We start from the raw sequence: 23,704 nt of genomic DNA, 5'->3' as shown, positions 1-23,704 counted from the left end.
ATTATTTCTCTGTTTGTCTTTTCTGTTTTTAGCCAAGTCAGTTTATTTTCGATCTACGAGTTTGACTGTACCTCTTGTATCTGTCATCCCTCTTTTGCCTCATATCACCCATTATATTTTCATATAGGACTTCAATAGCTCATAAATGGTCATTATTAAAATCTTAGTAGTTTCTAAATTTCTTTTCGTACGTTTTGAAACACAAATAATGCCGAAATGAATAAATATCAGGTATAAGTCCAAGTCAGTCTTTTCCCAACATTTGAAAAGATTAAATATCTCAAAACAGAGATTACACAGTTTGAGTATTTGATTCTGTCAAATGAATTAATGCATTCTATGCTAACGATCCTTATTAAGCTCGTTGCAAAGTATTACATGTACAGTTGGGTGCAGACCAAGCATTACATGTAGACGGGCCGAAAAAGTTAACGCGGCGTTTACTCGCGTGCACTTCATGTAAACGCCGCGTTAACTGTGCGTTAACTCCGAAATTGCAGTAGACATTAAAAGTAAACGGGCGTTTACTTTCGCGTTTACCTCCGCGTTAACGCAAAAACGGCGAGTCTTCTAATTTTGTAAAGAGTAAACGGGCGTTTACTTTTCCGTTTACCTCCGCGTTAACGTGGAAAAAGGCGCGTCTTCTATTTTTGTAATAAGTAAACGCGCGTTTACTGTTTGTAGTAAACGCCCGTTAACGCAGATTGTCATCGTAACTTGGATACACTGACCTAAAATATGAAATGATAAGGAACATCAAAATTAATTGACCAAGTGGTCATTTCTGCTTGACATATTGACGATTACAGTTATTTAAAAATGTCACACATTTGTATTTAATTGAACAATAATTATAGTAAATTTCTTGTTCTTCGCAAATAATAGTTTAAGTATGTTTATTCAAATACATGTAATTTAATCCTCACCAAAATCAAACAGTTTTCTCATCTTAGACATATTATGACTAAAAAATTTTGTTCGCATCAATTTAGAGTGCCAGCATGTCCTTTTTTATTCAAAATATTGAATCGTAAACAAAATTCAGTAGTTTTCATACCTCAGACTGACTCATATAACTTATTTAACTTGCGTTTACTTTATGTAATGCTTGGTCTGCACCCAACTGTAATAGGCGGATCTTACAAAAAAAATCTCAAAACCCACTGAAGTTCAACTTGACTGGTTATAATCCTTTTTAGATACCGTTTCATGTATATAGCAAACATATTTCAATCAATATTTACATTATTGACGTTATTTTTTTTATAATGAATTTTCTTTATTGTAACAAATAGACTAGCACAACACGTATGACCAAAGGAATACAGAATGGCATTTTCACCCAAAGGAAGTATTAAATAATAAAACAACAATTGCATATATATATGATGGTGCAACAATAGGTTGCAAATAAATAAATATCTTATAACATTGAAATCTGATGTGTTCTTGCAAAAAACATAAGTGGTGTTTCACATAAAATTTAACATTTATTATTTATTCTATGATAGGGGACCAGGGACTCCAGTATTTTTTATATTCCTCTGCAGAGAGGTTTTTAAATGAAATGTATTTTTCTAAGTTCAAGTGTTCCTTTAAATAGTTTTTTAAAGCATTTAAATTTGGCAAAACTTCTTGTAGTTTTGTTCGGTAAATATAGTATATAGTATATATTTTGAAAGTAGAATAATCTTATTTTTAACAAAATTCAATTTAACATTTTCGTAGATACCAAATAAAATAATCATAATATTCAAAGCCAGTTCAATATTTGTCATTTCAAAAATCCAGATGTTCAGTGCATGCCAGAGACTGGCGACCATCGGACAGCTCCAAAATAAATGTTCTGTGGTCTCTGGTTCTTCTTTTCAAAATGTACATATGTTGTTACTATTTATTTTCATCTTGTAAAGTAGTGAGTTAGTTCCTAAAATTCTATGGATAATTCTATATTTGAACCAGCAAAGCTTAGTGCTTTTAGTATATTTTGTACACGAAGTGTGTATTTTTTCCAGTTAATACCAGTCATATTAAAATGGTTCTCCCATTTTTCCTTTGCAGCAAATGTAACATATTTTTCATTTAATACTTTGTACATTTCCTTCGAACCTTTTTTTAATTCAAAAAAGATACTTATGTTAAAAGGTATTACTGCATTTTTTTCTTCTTCTTCTATACTTCAATACTGATCGTGTTTAACCACTTATTAAGCGAGTGCGCTATTCCATAACAACGTAAAATATTAGGCCTAAATTGATATAATTGTTGGAAATTTTGAAATGACATAACTTTGCCCTGGTCATCTAACAAATCTTGCACTGTCAAAATTCCCGCATTTGCCCAGTTTTTATAGTAGACTCTTGAACCATCAATTTTAAAGTTTTCTACATCGCATAAAGAATAAGATAGAATTTCATCAATACATCTTGGTTTTCTAATTTGATTAAGGGTTTTCCAAGCATCAGAAACCTCTTGCCAAAATTTATTTGATGACCTTTTAATGGGCCCAATATAACATATTTCAATCAAATTTATTTGCTCAGCAATAAAGACTAATCTCACCCACTTTGAATTCGAATTATACAGACGTCTTAGTTTTAGTCCCTGTATAAATGCTTTTAAATTTAGCATTTTTAAACCACCCTTATAATAATTTTGACATAAAATATCTCGCTTGACCTAATCTGGTTTATTATCCCAGATAAAAGCATACATTTTATTTGTTAAATTACGTAACATGTTCTCATCTGGACTAGGGATAGATAGAAACAGATGATGTAATTTAGCTATGATCAAAGTTTTTAAAATCGTAATCTTCCCAAAGTAGGTGAGATACTGTTTTGACAATTTTTTCAAAGTGCTGTCTATATAATCTAAAACTGGCCTATAATTTAAATTAATCATTCTATCTAGGTCGACTGAAAACGTAATTCCAAGCAGCTTAAATGTACTGAAGCCCCATTCAATCCTCACTTTACACAAATTTGATCCTGGTTATGTTTTGTGCTACCTATCAAAAAACACTTGTATTTTTTTCTATATTAATCGTAAGTCCCGAGATTTCAGCATACAATTGGAGAACACGAAGAGATGCATCGAGCGATTCTGGCGAGCCATCTAATATCAATGATGTATCATCTGCATAATGAGAGAGTACAAATTATGTATCATCTATAGTAATACCCTTTATCTTCTTACCATTACTTACCAAAAATGCCTAATATTCCTGCACATAGCAAGAAAATATAAGAGGTTAAAGGATCTCCCTGTCTACAGCCTCTCTCCATAGTGAAAAATTCTGACAGACAACAGTTTTGTGTCACCGCATCTGTTATATTGTTATAGAAGGTTTTAACCCAGGATTTAACGGATTCACCAAAATTAAAATATCTTAATGTATTATAAAGAAATGACCAAGATATGGAATCGAATGCCTTCTCAAAATCAATTAGCAAGAGAATTCATGGAATATTATTTTCTTTAGTAAAATGTAGAATATCATATATTAATCGACAATGTTCGCCTATATATCAACCTGGAACAAAACCAGTTTGATCCAAACTTACTAATTTTGACAAAACAGATTTTATGCTCTCTGCTATACAGCTTCATGCCAATTTATATGTAGAATTTAGTAGAGTAATAGGTCTCCAATTTTTAAGAAATTATTTTTAGTTTACCATCTTTTGGAATACATGTAATCAATTCCTGCCTCTGGGTGACAACATTTGGCCCTTCCCATTCCAAAATTTATAAATATATGGACAAATTTACCAATATCAATCCAAAATAATTGAAAAATTCTGCAGTGTAACCATCAGATCGCGAACTCATGTTATTTTTCATCCTCTTTAATGCTGCAGTTAATTCGGAAAAAAATAATAATTCCCTCCAATAACTGCTTTTCATCCTCTCTAAGCTTCGGTATCTCGTCATAGCAATAGTCACGTGTTAAATCAACCTTTTTCTAACAATCTTGTATTCTATAAAGTTTTTCATAAAACACCCTTGTCTGATTTAAGATTTCTTTTTGTTCTTCCACTATAACACCATTTTCTAAAGTAAGTTTTTGAATAGTCTTATTAATATAATTTCAAGTCTCTAGATTTAAAAAACAATTGGTAGGTTTTTTTCTCCTTTTTCAATCCACTGATTTCTTGACCTAACATATTGTCCCTGAACCTAATTTGTCTATACATTTAAAGTTCTGTTTTTTTTCTGACCAATCTCATCAAGATTTTCTACTGTAAGAGCATTTCTTCTTATTGTTTTAATTTTGAAATAATCTCATTTTCAATTTTTATACCTGCCTTTTTTTTTATAAGAGGCATATGCAATAGTTTTACTGCGTATTTCTGTGAGTAGAGTTTCGAAAAATAACTGGTCATCAACAGTAAATTCAATTTCAGAGTTGTCAGTATTTTGTAAATTTTTATCTCTATATATCTTGACAGCATATTGTTCTTTTACTATACTTATGAGTTTTTTTGTTTGTTTTCTTATCTCTTTAACATAGTCAGTATCATGACGAAGGGAATTTTTAAACTTCCAAAGGCCTCTACCTTTTATAAATTCATTAATCTTGAAAGAAAAGACCACAGGTGAATGATCAGACCCGTAACTATTATCAATTTTAACATCACTAACAAAATGAAAAATATTATCAGAAATCAGGAAAAAATCTAAACGAGATTGTTTAAAGGCTTATTTTCCTTTCAGTAAATCTTTTCAAATTGGTGTATAATTCTCTAAATGGATCAACTAGATTAAAGTCCTCCTTTAGATGTAATACTTTTTCTCTAGACTTTGGGTTGTTGATATTAAAATAATTATGAGTGTCAAGATTAAAACTTGGAATGAGGTTAAAATCACCACAAAGAATATAAGATTGGTTATCAAATTCCTCAATAATGTCTGCAACCTTTTAATAAAAGCAAGGAGTGTCTACATTTGGTCCATACATATTTACTAAGGTAATTCTTTGTTCTTCAATTGTAATGTCCAATCCAAGAAGATTTCCACCTTCATCTTTTTTCACTTTGTGAATTTGAAGATCAAAGTTTTCATTAAAAAGATGGCCACACCTCTCTGATTGGATATAAATGAATTGAAAAGGCATTCTCCCTTCCACTGATTTTTAATGTTTAATTCATCTTGTTCTGTAAAATGTGTGTCCTGAAGACAGTATACAGTGTATATTAAAATTCTTTGACTTTAAATAGTTCAAAACATCTCTCCGTTTCTCCTTTGAATAAAGACCTTGACAATTATAAGAAATTATTTTAAGTATATAACCCTTCATGCATGCATTTAGCTTTATCAAGATTTATAACTCTAATGATGAGTGAGTATACATGAATATACCATGAAATTTGTGAAATCAAGGGACTTTTAGAATTCTTTTCCTTTAAAACTGTATAGTTTTCCCAGATCTGTGAAACCTTAATACATATTTGCAGTTTACAATAAATACATATATATGAAAACATAAAATACAATAGCAAGACAGAGTCCAACATTAAAATCAAATACTAAATCTGCACTCTGAGACACACTGTGGTTGTATAGGATATTCACTCTAAATGGTCTAAGGGAGATAACTCAGAAGAAATTTTAATAAATACCTTGGATTCAGATGGAAATTAAATCTGAGCAAACCCAACAGTGAATATATTTTTTAATTATTATTGAATAATGATTTATCTATAAAAAATCTCAATATCTTAAATATTTATCATAAAAATAATGGACCGAAAAGAAAAATTATAAAATATAATACATATTTTGATTTCAATTGTGGTTAAAAAAAGTTTTAATTAAATCATGAAAATCCTGAATAAAACCATAATGCAACAGGTCATTTTGGAAAAAAAACCAGATCCGTTTTTTTCCTACGAGAACCATATGTGATTCATTTTGTGTTTTTAGTTGTCGTTTTTCGATCTTTGTTAGGGGGCTGTCACATTGTCTTTGACTTTTGAATTTGAATAACACTTTGATGCAAATTCTATAGCTGTTTGTAATCTATTCAATGATACAACAATGATTCCAATGTCAAGATTGTAAACTTCATACATGTATCGGCATTTGTTTTACCTAACAACGAAAATTTTCGAATCGAATATTTTCATACAGCATATACATCTTATAATTGCGATACGTGTGCATGCATGTTAGTACTATTAACAACAAGGGACTCATTATAAAATGAATATATTGAATTATCATACCTCAGGTATCATTTTCTATATGAAATAAGTACACAATATGTTCACAATTCTTTCAATTGCAAGTGTTGAACTATTGGAGCGGTCAATAGCTTCCAATTATTGGACCTCGATGAAACTATTTGACTGATTTAGTCATGATATTTCGCGGAATTTCAAATGCAGCTACGGGATTGGAGGATTTTAAAAATACCGCGGTAGTAACGACGTCGCGTTTACCTATTTTTTATAGGGTTGACGTCAGTGCAGGATGTAGCCTTAGCATTTAAGAATCCTTATGAAGTTAACAATAAACAACATGGCTGGGTTTCTGCATTTTACATGACGATATTTGATTATTGCCCGCTATTTATTTTCTGTTGTCTTTTTCGATATAAAAAAACACTTACTGACTGGAAATTCGAAGTATAGTAAGTTTATTGTCTCTTCGAATACAACTATTCCATCGGCTATGCCTCAGGGCAATAGTTGCAACTCGGGGACTATTCAACTCATACCAATTCAATAGGAAAACAATGTTAATTACTATTTATACACCGTCCTCTGAACTTTTGGAAAAGTAATTCAAAACGTTATCTTTTTATCTTGATTTTTAAAATGCATTATTATGTGGGACGTGATAAATACATCCTGTATTGATTTACTTTCAAACAACATTTGATTAATATGTCTTTATTTCGATTTCCTTTGCATGAATATTTTCCTGTATTCCATTTCGTTTTCATGCGGAACAAAACAATGAACAGGGAAATTGTTTTTCTTTTAATGTCAAAAGTTTTAAATAAATTAAATAATGATGTTCACTTTTTAGATTTATTGCAATTGCAATTTAAATTTCCCCTTTTTAATCTTTAAACCTATTTAGTAGTGTTGTCAAATCGCACACTTTTGCATAACCGGTTACTCGTATAATCGTTCGACCGATTAACCAGTTAACCGGTAGTTTAAGTTGATATGTGAAGGCCTTTTCTATAGTACCCTACAAATAGATATAAGAAGATGTGGTATGAGTGTCAATGTGACATCCTTCCATTCAAGTCATACATTTACGTTTTTATAATACGACGAATAGAAGTCTGTCCTTTGGTATTATAAGGCTTGTCTATAAAGATTCAAGGCGAACATTGACTTTTAATAATCAAATACACCGTATCAACTGTGGCGTTTGTACAAACTTCAAATTAAAAAAAAAAAATCTTGATCTCGTAGAATTTAGTAATGTCTAAAACCGATGATTCTTTCACTTTCTCTTGTTGTCTCCAAAAATAATGTGGAGTGCTTCAATTTGAAAAGATTCAGCATGTTACTCGAAGTATCAAGAATACACTAATTACATTCACATTTCACAATTTTTGAGTTAGCATTTCGTTTAAAGTATAAAAAGCCTTGCACGACGGAGATTGCACAAACAGTTGTAGGCCTTCACAATATTAGATCAAAAATGAAATAATAAAGTCAATCGTATAATTTAACCGTTTTACTGATTTATTATTTCTGTTAAAAAAACCTGTATACTAATTATATAAAAAAGAAGATGTGGCATGATTGCCAATGAGACAACTGTCCACAAGAGACCAAAATGACACAGATATTAACAACTATAGGTCACCGTACGGCCTTCGATTGTGAGCAAAGCCCATACCGCATAGTCAGCTATAAAAGGCCCCGATAAGACAATGTAAAACAATTCAAACGAGAAAACTAACGACCTTATTTATTTTAAAAAATGAACGAAAAACAAATATCATAAATAATGTGGCGGGTTAAACATGTTAGCGGGATCCCAACCCTCCCCTAACCTGGGACATAGGTATAACAGTACAACGAACTATTAAAATCAGCTGAAAAAGGCTTAATTCATCAGATTGACAAAAATACAAGTGGACGTGGCCGGGTACTTGTACATCCCGACAATAAAAAGACACTATGAACAGAAACAAGTTCTAATTAATTTGATATTTTTGGATAAGCAATAGCAATCAAAATACTGGACAATTGATCTGTCAAATTAATTACCACGATGACAATATTTAAAGAAAGCATAATTATTTAATGATTTCAATACACATTTATATCAAAATTATCAAAATTGAAAAAGAATCCGGTTAACCGGTAAGCGTTTTTGGTCTTCGGTAATCGGTCTTTGAAAACACTTCTTTTTACACATAATAACTCAAAGTACTTTAAAAAGGTTCAGGGTTCACCACATTTCGGATTGTCAAATTACAGAAATGAAAATAAAAACAGGTTAAACGTCTTATTATGCCAAACAATTATCTTAGTTAACAAAATACAGTTAACATCATGTCTAAACATATACAAGAAGTTTTCTAGTCGTATACGGGGAGATAACCAAAAATATTATATTGAATATAAACAAATTCATTATCAGAATTTACCTATTCTGTTGCAAGGAGCGGTTGCAGTGACACCAATATTTCTTTTTATTTCCTCACATCACATTAAAAGACATACCTGCGACTCCGGACTGTTTTTTTTTTATCATAATATTTATGACTATTGAACAGCAGTATACTACTGTTGCCTTTATTTCTCATATTTGAATCTAAAATGCTATCAAATGTTTTTTTCTGAAACACGATCTCAGCAAATTTGTAGGTTAAAACAAAAGCTTAGCGCCAATACCTTTGGTTTTGTTGTTGTTGTTGTTGTTACAAATATTAAACGGTTCTATTAATTAGTAAACAAATATATCTCCAATCTGCCTCAAATACGATACAGCATTTACAATACACGCTTATAATGGAAGTAACGTACGTTATAAAAACATTTTAATGACTTTAGATTAGTATAATTTGTAAACTAATCTTAGAATGTGATTAACACAGTTATTATCAAAAACATAAGGCTGTACCAATAAAATAGAATAAATGCTACTTTTGGCTTAATGTCACCTTTAAGGGGCAACAAAAAGCAAAAAGAGTTAACGGACAATATCGACTATGTTGATGTTTTATAAGATCTGGTCCTGCTGCTCATTATTGCTTTTTATCTTTTTCTTAACGTTTTCAAAATCTTAGGCAAACACAATTAATTTTTAAATAAAACTCATTATAAATGTGCAATAACTCTAATACGAGTCAACTGAAGACTAAGACCGTGTTGGCTTATTTGTAGTTTTTTTATGATTACAGTTTTGCTATTTGAAGTTTGAATCTAAACATCATAGTATAGAAGATAATAGGCAAGAATGCAAAACATTTGGACAATTTTGGCAATACGTCATATATGTTGTCAACTGTCACATGTGGAGCAGGTTCTGCTTACCCTTCCAGAGCACCAGAGATCACCCCAGTGTTTGTAGGTGTTCGTGTTGCATAGTCTTTAGTTTTCGATGTTGTGTCTTCTGCACTATTATTTGTTTGTTTGTCTTTTTATTTCAAGCTATGGCGTTGTCAGTTTAATCAATCTATGATTTTGACTGTCCCTTTGGTATCTTTTGCCACTCTTTCATAAATGATGACTTATTTGACGAACTTGTCTATCTGATTATGTTTGCTATCTTAAGTTTCAATCCATTTTCAGGCAAGTTGAGGTAAAAGAAAGTTAACAATACTAACTAGTTTGAAAATAAAAAGATTTAGCATGATTGCGAATATGATAACTGTCATCATGATCATATAGACAGAAGTAAAACTTAACAGTTACATCATACTACTTTCATGAGTGATCAAAGCCAAAACCGTCACATAAAACATTGTAAAATGTCCAATAAGACAAAACGTGAGAAATACAAAGCGAAATGATCGATACCTGTTAAAAAGGGCAAGTTTAAGATCGTCCCTATATATAGAAACGATTTCAGCGGAATTAATTATGAAATATACTTTTTTAGATGTAACACTTCCATAGCGATTTAAAAAAAATACAGGAAAGAAGTACTTATGTAAAATAAGATAGTTGTACTGATTATCAAAAATGTGGTGGAATCATACTAGGTGCTTTCAGATAAGGCAATATATGCTCTCAATATTGGAACCCATTCATACCTTTGTTTTTATTATCCAAAATAATCAGACAATATGTGTTCTACAAGGATCCCAAATCATTCACCTTTCATTTGATACTCTAAGATATAGTCTACAAAGTTTGATATTTATGAAAGGGACTATTCTCTTTTGTGTTTATTTTTGTTATTCTATATTTTGTCATTAAGAATTAATATTAATCATATTAATAAATTATTTGTATTTATACTGCCCTCTGAGTGCCTCCATGATTGCAAATAAAAATACTGTGTATCGTATTGTATTTGGTACTGAAATATTCACTAAATATTCTAATACGGCATCAAGTTAAAAAACAATACAAAAATATAGTGGGGAAATGTCTTACTGTAAGAAGCAGGTTTTAAGCCATATAATTTAAACGATTTTATACTTTTATGTATGAATGGGTTTTACATAAAAAAAGAAGTTTCTGATCACTTTGTCATTCATTTACACATACCACTAATTTTTTATGTGCAAATCGTTACTGTTAAATTTATTAAAACTATATTTAGTAACAAGTAAGCAAATGTCTTTTTTTTCAAATCACCAGACATCTCATTCCTACAACAATGATGTTGTAGTACTCCATTTTATTTTTTATTATCTACTGGAAGTGTATCTTGTACCCGTACTACTCAATGAGACTAGTAGTGTATGCTTATATATATATATATATATATATATATATATATATATATATATATATATATATATATATATATATATATATATATATATACTTCTATGGAATACTTTGTCAAAACAAATACACTTTTTGCGCTATGCAGTCGTTTGTATTGCTTTTATTGACCTTTATTTTGATATATGTTTTATTAAGCAAACATTCTAAATAGACATAGAAACAATCCTTAAATGTCATACAAGTGAAAAAATAATCTATAAGTATTATATACCAAAGACATTTCTATAAACATTTGATTAAAGATCACATCCCTTTTTAGTAAACCTAAAATATCAAAAAAACTTTCTAACACAGTTTCCTGTTGGAAACATCTTTGTTAGACATTTCTGTTGATATTAACTCTTTTAAACTAAAGCGTCCTTTATTTTCTCCCAAAACACGACGTTTCCTTGTTCATTATTTGGATACTCTATGTACGATTGCTTCTGAACTAACTCAAGAATGACTAACGGTAGATCTTTCGGACGCAGTTGTTCATAGAAGACCAGAAAAAGAATATTTTGACAATTTCTTGAATATATACTCTCCATTCTTGCCATGTTGAATTCAAACATGCAATAGTATGAATCAAGAAATGATCGTGTTAATAGGCATATTGTTCTCCTACTTTGGTGAATTCCATTTTGAAATTATCAATTTCCCCAAACTTAGTAGCAATATACCAACTTCACCTGCATATGGGGTATACATTTCCCAACTTATTCGGTATTCAAGAACTTGCAGCTGCTACTCCGCATTTGTAAAACGTCACCAGTGTCTGAGCAGGAAGTTAATGAATCAGGGGTGTATCAAAGAACGTCTCGTCCTTTTTCTAAAAAGATCATCACAAGGTATTCCGCTTCAACTTCACAAATAATAGACGATTGTCTTAGAGTATAGGTTCTGTGTACTGACGTTGTTTATCATCTTAATAAGTGTTTAAGCGTTCTTTTATTAGTCTTTATGTATATTACCTTAATACAATTCAGAATAGAAATGGGTAATGTATCAAACAGACAACCACCCGACCAACGAGCAGATAATTACTTTTTTGTTTGTTTTTGGTGAAATCATGTTGACGTGGCTATATACTTACATGTATGCATCCCATCATCGTTTTGTTTGTATTGTCTTTCAGTTTTGCTTTGTCCGTGCGACCTTTTATGTTTCTTTGATACATATGACGTGGCTTTGTACTTCGAAATTTCGCTATTGTGCTATTGTTCTATTATAATTTTTTTATTTTGGTCTTTCATATTTACTTATGCTTTGTCTGTGTGCCCTTTTGTGTTTCTTTTATAGATAATGACGTGGCTCTTTTTTGGAAGAAAAAAGAAAAAACAATAAGCATATAGGCAGGAGGGACGACGGAAACGTAAACTTGTAATGTATAGTCTGCAGAAGGTACGCATAAGAGACCTACATACTATAGACTATATATTCTTCCATACTTTGAACGACAAAATTATTCTATATCTCTATCTGTGTGATGTTTACTTTCTGACGTGAAACGCGTGATTATACGTTAAAGTCAACTATTATCTGAATATTATAATGTGCTTGCTCTATATGCATGACTGTGTTTCTTTGATTCTTTTATGACGTGGCTCTGAACTTATGCATCCTGTCATTGTGTTATTGTACTATGGTAAATTTGTGTATTCTTGTCTTTGATTTTCTCTAATATGCTTTGTCTCTATGGAATTTTGCCCTTCTTTGTTTTGTTCTTTGGTGATTAAGATTATAGCACAATGGTGAATGCTGTATCCCTATTTTTGACATCTTTACCTAATATGTCTGTTTGTTTTGTTCACGCATCATTTTAATATAATGGAATTTGATGCGACTGTCATACAAATGAGAGGTTAAGCAAGCTATAAAATAAGGTTCAATCCACCATTTACCTAAAACAAATGCTTGTACCAATTAGGAATATGACAGTTGTGATCCATTCGTTTGATTTTGCCATTCAATTATAGCATTCGACTGTTAAATTATCCTCGGAGTTCAGTACTTTTGTGATTTTACTTTTCACATGAAACCGATTCCAAAAAGTGATGGTTCTGGGAAATTTTACATTACAATATTGCAAAAATAGCGAAATGCCGGTTTAATGAAGGTCAATTCCGTTGAACAATTTTTAAAAATAATTTAGTAGATATAACTTAAAAAGAAATGTTCTTTGAGAATATTCAAAAGAAGGATGTTATAATATAATACTTTACTAATTTATTTGCAGAGATTTTTTAATAATCTATAACAGCAAATTTTAGTAAAACAATGTCTTTCATGTGGCAGTACAACACTTCAGAGCAACTAATAATACATTCATCAACTGAAAACATGTCAAGAGATGTGTCATGCAAGTTAAGCAGTGTCAAAACTGTTTCATTGTTGCATCTTTACCATTCAATGAGAAGACCTGTTTTCGTTCTTCCAAAATAACTTAGTCATCATGGCTCGGTGTTCTATAGGTACCATACATATTTGTATTGTCCATCTCCTATAATGATTATTCCCATTGGGTTAGGTTGGGAGGATAATGAAAATAACGGAGCAGAATATTATTTTGACAACGGACGGGCTTTTAAGTGATTCACAAGACTTTTGTTTAGGACTGTTTAAAATAAGGCTTGGTGATAGGACAATTCATTTCGCGTTTTCATGAATACTATGAACATACATATAATATATTTTTATATGCATAGTGTACAGAGAAACGAAAAAATACTTGAAATGATAGAAAGAAAAATAAACCAGATTTCGGAAAAAAGTTGCTGTCCCCAAATACCTATGACTAATAATACCTTTCCTGAAATCCTCCAATCGTAAGATCTTTTATAAAAATGCATCCTACAACATACTTTAAACAACGCTCTAAATGCCCGCCATTTAAACTGTTGAATGTAAAAGATCAATTCATTTTCATATTCTTATTAATGGAAGTAATCGAATAACTACATCGATTTTTCGACCCGTGAAACGCATGGAATATTTGCATATCCAATTATACTACATTTTGTAACAAGAATATTCAAAACAGTAAATTATTGCCATAAAAGATGTTGTTTTCTGTGATAGACTAGTATCAGACAAAGCTTCCAGTCTATAAATCTATATCCTTTTTGTGCTTTTCACGCACAAATGTACGTTTTGATCAACTCATATGTGAATAACCTAAACTATCTCAGATAAAACAATAATATACCCGTTGATACCCGTCTTTACAAATACGTTTTTGTGACCTGCCAGAGTTTGGGATTTGGTAAGTTTAATTTTTGGTTTTATGACAAATCACTTTAAATTATTGAATTATATGTCATTGATTCTTATCAAGCTCAATGTAGATCGTTTGCAGACACAAGAACCCTAGTTAAGTTCACTTTTGCTGCTTAAAAACTTTGATTCGATATACCGTTCAACGTATAGCTCACTCATAAATAAAGCAATATTTGCATTACTGACATTCTTTATGATAAGGGGCTAAGTCAACGAATATGACTGATTTAATATTGGCCTACATACATAACACACTCATGAATTGAACATCATTAAATTGGAAAGTAGAGAACAAGCTGCATTGAATTATCGATGTCGTCGTCCTCTTCACTGGTCACGGTTTTCTAAAATTTGGGTCAAGGAATAAAACTTAAGTTTCATAGAAAATGCAGAGATTCATTTCAACATAATGCCCCCGATATACATGCATCTTAAAATGCATAGAATACCATTATATTCTAGTAAATTCCCTTCATCAACATCAACGATGATTGTTTATATGAATCATGACTTGAGATAAAAAACCAAATGTACCCATTTTTTAATCATCGAGTCACCATATCACAATAACTATGATGTCATTTGAATTCATACCACATCTTCTTTTTCGTATTTACAATGTGTATGTTGGCTTTAAATAAAACAAACCTTGTTTTACCTATAAAACAAACCTTGTTTTACCTATAACGTTTTATTTAAGTCAGACCAAACAGCGTTACATATACAGGCAATACTATCAAACTTAAATTAAAGATACCAAGTGCTACATTGTTTTTTTTTCAGATGTATTGTGGTTTATTAGAAAAGAAAGTACACATATCATATACAATAAAATTTCAGTTAAAATTTACTGTATTGAAAAAATGTCAAGGTCAAGTTTTCTTTTTTGATTATTCATGATCAAATGAACCAAAACATTCCGCTATTTTCTTCTAAAACACAACATTCCCTTGTTCATCATTTGGATACTCGATGTACGATTGCTTCTGAACTAACTCAAGGATGACTAACGGTAGATATTTTGGTCGTAGTTGTTCATAATAGATTAGGAAGAGAATATTCTGTCCTTCTCGCGAATATATACTCTCCATTCTTGCCATTTGAAATTTATACATGCAATAGTAGGAATCAAGAAATAATCGCGTTAATATTCATATTGTCCTCCAACTTTGGTGAATTCCATTCGTAATGTTTTGTGTAATTTCTTCTCCTGGAACGAAGTCCCGCTAATGTACGCAGAGTTTTAGGTTTTCACCACGTTAATAGTGTGGTATAACTTCACGCACAACGAAATCGGTTTCTTCATTTGCATATGATATGAAGGCATCGTATTTATAATGAGTGCTAGATTGAATATTTTGGAATACCTTGTACTTATGTCTTGTCATATAATACTGATAGCGTAGCCTCCGTCGATACCTGTACAGCAATCCAGAAGAAAGACTAAGAAGAGCTATATTTATCCCCATAGCTATACAAATAATTAGCGTGGTATACGAGCTGCATTCCTTTTCAAGTTGTTTTACAATTGCATTGATATTTGTCAATTGAACTACATTATTGTTATCAAACCGGCACGTGTATTTTGTCGCGTGTATAAGCAAATCTAGATTTTCGTCCATCCATTGTAAGAATTTCAGGTTTTGACAGCTACATTTCAATAAATTATTTGATAGATCAATTTTCAACTTTGATGTTTTGGAGAGTTTATTAGTAAAGTATTCATAGAAGTTTGTGAAGTTATTCCACTGATGCTGTTATAGGATAAATCAAGTCTTTTCAGACTCCTTAGATTCGAAAGATCGAAAGTTACATCCGTTAATTTGTTGTGGCTCAAATCTATCTTTACAGCATGAAAATGTCCATGAAATATTATAAAAGATAAATCCTGAATAAAATTGAGGGATAAATCAACTTCTTTGAGTTCGGTCTTACTGGAGTTGTTTTATCTTTCCGTTGAAATTTATCGTGTATTTATCGTTACCAACAGCTTCAGATTAAACCAACGTGAAAGGTGTTGTACACTTCTTGGAAAATGAGGGATGTTGTCACCTGTGATGTTTTTATGAATACAAGAAACTCCTAGATTTGAATTGTAACATTTACATCGCGGATCAAATATACATGTATTCTCTGTAAGTTGCGTGGTATATACAATCAAGATGCAGTACATGAAATAGACTGCGACCTTGTGTAATTTGGATATTTTCATAATTCGATATTTAAACAGCAATGGTTCTGAAATATAACATAAAAATTATATTTATCATAATAAAAGTTATAATCAAAAGTGATAATGATATAATATTTTTAAATGAAAAACAAATTTGAACACAAGATATTGTACATGCTGTATCAAATGTATCATATATGATGACTATACCCAGATATATGCTTCGAGTTGTATGTATATACATTTTCGAATTTAAGGAATGATCATGATTTCACATAGCTGCAGAACCGTAGCTCTTAGGTTTTTAAATTATGTTTTTTATTATTTGCGCACCATCCGCAAATAGTCAAAAAATAACATAAGGACCTAAGAGCTACGGTTCCGCAGCTAGATTTTAAAGTTATCGTAATGTAAAAAAGTAGTTCTCACACGATATGATGATAAAAAGTCTTAAAGTTCTGAATTTTCAGTTATGGTTGCGTATATTTTACTAACTAGATGCAACACTTAATAATATTTGAGTTGCAAACTGTAACTCAATTGTATTATTTTGAATTTTTGACATAATTTTACTATAAAAAGTATAATAACCACAAAAAAAAAAACCCAAAAAACTCCAAGGAAAATTAAAATCGGAAAGTTTAATAAAAAATGGCATAATCGAAACATCAAAGAAATTAAACGAAAGGAAAACAAATGTCATTTTCCTGACTTTGCAAATGCATTTTCTTATATCGAACATTGTGGATTCAACCTGGTTTTATAGCTTGCTAACTCTGACTTGCAGGTTTAATTTGATTTGATGTGTATAATGTTTTGTGGATGGTGTTGGTAAATAATTATCAATTGAGAGCCTTCAGTGACGTTTCCGTTTCTTGGTGTTATTCATTCTTTCCCCTTTGGTTTTGTATATCGTTCAATGAATATTTAGCCCATATACATGTATACAAATTATCACTGTGTTATTATTGCAAGATTTTAAACTAAATTGTAGACATAGGTGCAAATACAAGTGGGTCATTTTTGTGCATAATCTTAAATCCGCCGACAAAAATAACAACACATATTTATAAAGCAGATACATTTAATACTTCGTCTTGCTTCTATTTTTTTTTTATATCTTTTACATCTTTTAAGGCTACATGTTGATTTAATAACATTAAAAATTCACAGTTCTAATAAATTGAATATATTGGTCAAGTGAGATACCTTTCAAATGAATTATAAAAACAGAGTAGGTGTGTTCGAAAGCAAATTTTGTACTTAGAGTACTTGACAACAGATTTTACAAATGGATTTGGAAAATTCATTACTTAAATAACTTCTTTTGTGTGTGTGTGTGTGTTATCTAGGGTTATTGGTTTTCAACTCCTGAATTTTTTGTATCTGCTCTTCCACGAAATATTTAATTAGATTTTTTTTTTTTAAATTATATGAACATTCGAAAATTCCACCTGACAACCGTCCAGGAAATAGTTCTAAATTGATTAAATGTAGAATAGAACAGTACATTACATTCAGTATTCTACTTCGTCAAATTTATCTCCCCATTACGCCAGTTCATTTTCACAATCGTAGAAATGAAAGCCATTATAGGGATGACGCGCTGCCAATTTTGCTCTCGGAAACCGATAAATTTATCCACATTGCACCATTACGATCCTTATATGTCAGTTGTATTTTAAAAGACAAATGTATCAACTAGCTAAAGAGCATCAGTTAATGATCTTGTCTGCATTGATTCAACTGAAAACTATTGTCTGATCGGTTGTCAGGTGGAATTTTCAAAAATTCATAAACATTTAAAAAAATTCTTATTAAATATTTCCTGGAAGGGCAGACTAGATTTTTTTAATGGTTGAAGACTATAAACCCTAGTTTTCACACACAAAAAATATGATTTTTCGAAGATATGCATTTTCATCATCCAACTTGAAAGACTGTTGTCAAGTACTTTCAGTAAAAAAAATAGCTATTCGGACACACCTACTCTATTTTTGTGATTCATTAGATAGGTATTTCACTTGGCCCATATATTTCATCTTTTAGTACTGTGATTTTTTTATGTTATAAAGTCAACCTGTAACTTTGATATATAAAAATGAAAGAATTTGAAGCGAGACGATATATTAAATATTCTTGCTTTGTACGATATCGAGACAAAATCTTCAACTCAAACACGCCCTATCATAAAAAGGTGCACTCGATTTTCTCTTTTCGATACAATTGTTACCCATTTTTTGGAATTTGTTCTTTAGTCACATAATGGAAGGGCAGACACGAAAATTACTAAACTAATAGATTGATATGTTTTCCGTGGTAAAAAAAAAATTAAAATCGGAGGTTATGCATATTTTACATCCAACTTGAAAGATACCCATGTCGTCGACTTGATATCTAATTGTTCTGCTTAACTATGTACTAAATAAATTGAAAACTTATGCAAATGGTGTTTTCAAAATAAAACACTTCATAATTGAGAAGAAAATTGTAATTTTGTTTGTTTCTATTAACTTTTAAAATTTTTGTCACTATAGTAAACATTACAGTAAGCATTTATCGCCTTCTCTAACAAAGAGCTTCGATTCTTTTGTTCTATTTCAACCTGGTTTCCGACTGATTAAATGATGTTTAATAGCTATTAGATACACATTTCTTTTAATATACAATTTAAATTAAAGAATCGTTATGGAGGTATGTAGATGATTTTATAGATTGTCAAGATGTAATTTTGACGCGGGACAGTGGCTTCCATTTGTACGCTTGTAAAAATAAGCTGGCTTAATTGGGAGATAATTTTGACGAAGAAGAATTCATACTATAGGAAAAATTACAGTCATATTCTTATGTAAGGAAACTCGTCATAAGTACTTTGAAATTTAATACACATTCCTGTTTATGAATACTGTCAAATGTGAGGATGCACAAGAGTAATTCAGTAACTGAGATATGAAATCACCTAACGACGAACCAGAGAATAATTTACTGCTAACAAATGGGAAGTTGACAGTTAGAAAGTAAATGATATATTCATTGACAGTTGGGATATTTGAGTTCAAACGCAAGTGGTAAGGTGAACATACTGTATCTTGTAACGATTTAGAACTATGAATTGGCTGGACAGAAGTAGCAATGATATATTATAATTAATGCTTCTGTGCTGACATGAATGATGATTATGGCAATGATTAGGAATTAAGTTTTTTCAAAATTTGAATTTTTCGAAAGTGATAAGAAGGATGTTCTATCCCAGGAATATATAACGTTAGCTGTAATTGGTAAAACTGTTTAGGAAGTTTGCTTTTCATATTCGTTCTTTAGTTCGCCTTTTTTATTATTTGTTTTTGTCACTAATGAGTATTTTGCAAACACAAAGCGTTCATAATTTCAATCCTGGTATCATTGATGAGTTTATTTGTAGAAATGTTGTTTCCTCTCAATAACCTTTCCGTAGTATTTAATTTAAGAATGTACAGTTAAGTAAAACAGTCAACATGATAATAAACCCGGTTATATCAAATTTGGATACGAAACAAACGATTGATTGACTGACTGGGTCCAGTGCACGTTAAACATAAAAAGTTAAGAGTAAAAAATATTTACAATCAACTTGAGGAACTATTAGTCAAAAATTGGGTTATGTGCCTGTTCCAAGTCAAGAGCCTGTAATTCAGTGGTTGTCGTTTGTTTAAGTGTAACATATTTGTTTTTCGTTCATTTTTGTTAATATAAATAAGGCCATTACTTTTCTCGTTTGAATTGTTTTACATTGGCATTTCGGATTCTTTTGTAGGTGACTATGCGGCATTGGCTTTGCTCATTGTTGAAGGCAGTACGGTGACATATAGTTGCTAATTTCTGTGTCATTGTGGTCTCTTGTGGAGAGTTGTCGCATTGGCAATCACACAACATCTTCTTTTTTTTTTATTAAAATAAAATAGCTGAATCCATTCAAATGTACATTACCTGCGTGCGTTCGAACCAAAGTTTTTTTTTGTTATATAATTTGCTTTATACTTAATTGTGAAAACATGAAGGGTATGATATAAATCATTTCAAAATTATAATACTGACCACTCTGCTTATGTTATCATAGTAGTATACCATAAGTTTTTACCGAAGGTAGTAATCTATGAAAACTTTATTTACATATTTATCAATGTTGTTTGCCTTGACAACATTATTTATAGTAGTACAAATACATGTTATCATATTTTGTGGTATACACCCTGAGGAAGAATATTTACAAACCAATCATGACTGTACTTTTATTATTTGTAGAAATATTTACAAATATATCCAGATATTGTCAGATTAATGTATAATGACTAATTACACCTAGTGGTAAGTAAAATATTGAATATATAATTTTCTGATTTAATCTTTTGATAACAAAGGTATTGTTTGAGGAAACCCCTTCTTCGTTTTTCTCTCTCTGGTAATTATATTCAAACAAACCATTTACGTCTGAACTATTGTCGGGCAATTTGTTATATAAAAGCTGAAACTTATGCAACTTCAAAAAAATATTGTGCATTTTACAAAATGTCAATTCTGCCAGTTCTTTTTAATTTTCAGACGAGGCATATTAATTTCCTAATACATGTAATATGTCGGGAGAAAATGAACAACCAACCTATATATTGATTTTGGAAAATGAGAAAACAGATTTATCATTTCGCTTTGTCTATCCAGCTATGATCTGGTGTAAGTTTACTATTTATCATTAGTGCTAGTCTTTTTATAAATACCAATAAAGCATACAAATCAGAAAGTTGTATTTGAAATATAAAAGTAATGCATATATACATACTGACAAAATAAAATAAAACAAAACAAAATTGCCGTACTCCGAGCAAATTGTTTAAACAAGTTTAAACACATGGCAAAATTAAAAGCACTAAAACATCAATTAAATGAATAACAACTCTCATATTCCTGACTTGGTACATGCATATTCTAATGTAGAAAACGGTGGATTGAATAGGTAAACCTCTCACTTGTATGACAGTCGCATACAATTCCATTGTATTGACAACGGTGTGTGAACAAAATAAACAGACATACTAGGTAAACATATCAACATGATGGCCAATAAAAAATGCATGCATCGGTTACTATTATATCAAAGGTAAAGCACTTAAACAAGTCAAACATAAAGAGTCATGTAAATTGTTGAAACAAAGCGTCTTCACAAAACAATATTTATATTAGACAACACGAGTAGCATGAATTGTATAATTTATATCCATTTATATTTGTTGGAACCTATTTTCGTAGATACTGTAAGATTGTATTTTTGTATATTTCTGATTTCGTGACTTTGTCAAAATCTGCATACAGTCTTTATTTTTTTTTTACTTCGTGGAAAATTTAAGTCGTATATCACTTGTAGTCAGGAAAAACACGATTATTGGTATCATACAATAATCCACAGTATTTAAAGACCAAAATTTTCAACAAAAGTAAAGTACTGATACCGTAATTCGGAGGGTGTGTCAGGAGCAGTACAACAAGTTGTCTCTTACAGAGAGCAATAGCCGTAACACATAAATATAGCTCACCAACCTGTACTCACACAAACAAAAACAAGCACATACTGATTACACCAAGTTTGTGTATGCAAAATTGCATTCGATTATGTCATTAACAAAAAGAAAAAAACGGACCGTAGTGGGGCTATTGATTTCTTTACAGTTCATACAACTGTTTGACGTACAGGTATGAAAAAAAGTCAATGATATTTCCTTGTCTGTACTCAAATATTTTTTGAAGAATGTACCTCTTTGTTCAGAATAGGATAACCCGCCTCTCTATTTCGATTTAATTGAAAACATTGGTATTAAGTTTTAATTATAGAAAATTAAGAGAAAAAAAAACAATGCATTTCTTTTAAATATATATATTAGTAAGGTATTCGCGTAGAGGGTTTTAGTCATACCGAGCGACAAAGCAGAGGTAGACGTTAGACGATACACAAGAACGTTCATAAAAATGAATTGATAATTTTTCCAAAATTAAAGTCCATGCCCTCAGTATAAGGTAAAGTATAAAACACTAGCTGTTCCTTTTAACATTGAATTAAAAAGGGTATTCTTCCATATTTATGAAGATAAATTAGCGTTATATTAATCCTTGACGTGTGATGAGATTTAAGCTGATAGGTTTCTACCTGTCAATATATAATGTGTGCTTTTCGGCACTGATGTTTTTGGTATCCGTATGAGCATTAATTTCCTCCATTCTGTTTGATATCAACTAGCTTTTATTGTTCTGAATTAGAGTGCATGACGTACAAAAGTTGCATTTACTAGTATCTGTTAAATTGTTACGAGTTTTGTTATGTCGTGCTGTTTTATGGCTTAATATGCGGTATGGGTTTTTCTACATGGTTGCCAAATGTAAAGCAAGCTGTGCGTTCCCTTCCAGAGCACCTGAGATCATTCCAGTTTTTGATGACGTTCGTGTCGCTTAGTCTTTAGTTTTCTATGTTTTGTCTTGTGTACTATCATTTGTTTGTTTGTCTTTTTCTTTTTAGACCATGGTGTTGTCAGTTTCGATCTATGAATTTGAATGTCTCTCTGGTATCGTTCGCCCTTCTATTTAATGTGGTATAACACTTGACAGCTGGTTGTTTTTTTTTCATTTGTTCATTGGTTGATCAAGTCGTATGTTTGATTCTGTCAATTTCTATGATATTCACCTACTTGAAAATACCTTAGTAGAGTTCAATGATAGTGTATATATTTTTTTAATGGTCTTATACCTGTGTGTGTTTCGACCGATAATTATTTTTTTTCAATACAATTCAAGAAAGTTTACAAAAACTAAGTAACAGTTATTTTTGTTAGCAGTGTTGCTTATTTGGTCGATGCCAATTGTATCGTGGAGAGGTATGACGAATCTATTCCTGCAATCCCAGAATGCACCACGAACGACACCGGGAACGATACCACAAACGATGATGCCCTTGATGGTAAATATTATTCAATTTAGTATAATTAAAACTGCAATAAATACCAATAGGTGCTCGGCGGTTCATTAAATGTGTAAGCAAGCAATCGCTGCAATTGCAAGAGGTCCTATATCATTTTTGTATGTGATTGTTTGTTGACAGTGGTTTAAATTACACTTTTTGTGTAAAGTAATGCTGCCCAAAGAAATTAAAATTGTTTGCTAATGTAAACTTTATAATGAATTCTACATATATCTAAGATTGTCCTGTAGATTCGTGTATGATCATTCGTTTGATGCAGATTATTTAAAGGATCAAAGATACCAGGCATATTATTTCTTACTATTACTATGACTAAATGACTGAAGAGACAAC

At 30.9% G+C, this 23,704-nt stretch overlaps 1 long non-coding RNA gene across 1 annotated transcript; it reads left to right on the top strand.

Moving 5' to 3' along the window:
* Nucleotides 1-20,595: 20,595 nt before the first annotated feature.
* On the top strand, nucleotides 20,596-23,353 carry LOC143058040 (uncharacterized). Its single transcript, XR_012972922.1, has 3 exons — nucleotides 20,596-20,718; nucleotides 20,953-21,081; nucleotides 23,229-23,353. It is a non-coding gene; the product is annotated as an uncharacterized LOC143058040 (long non-coding RNA).
* The last annotated feature ends 351 nt before the right edge of the window (nucleotides 23,354-23,704 follow it).

The sequence above is a fragment of the Mytilus galloprovincialis genome, chromosome 14 (assembly GCF_965363235.1).
Source record: "Mytilus galloprovincialis chromosome 14, xbMytGall1.hap1.1, whole genome shotgun sequence".
NCBI classification, from domain to species: Eukaryota; Metazoa; Mollusca; class Bivalvia; order Mytilida; family Mytilidae; genus Mytilus; species Mytilus galloprovincialis.
This window is presented reverse-complemented; position numbering and strand designations above follow the sequence as displayed.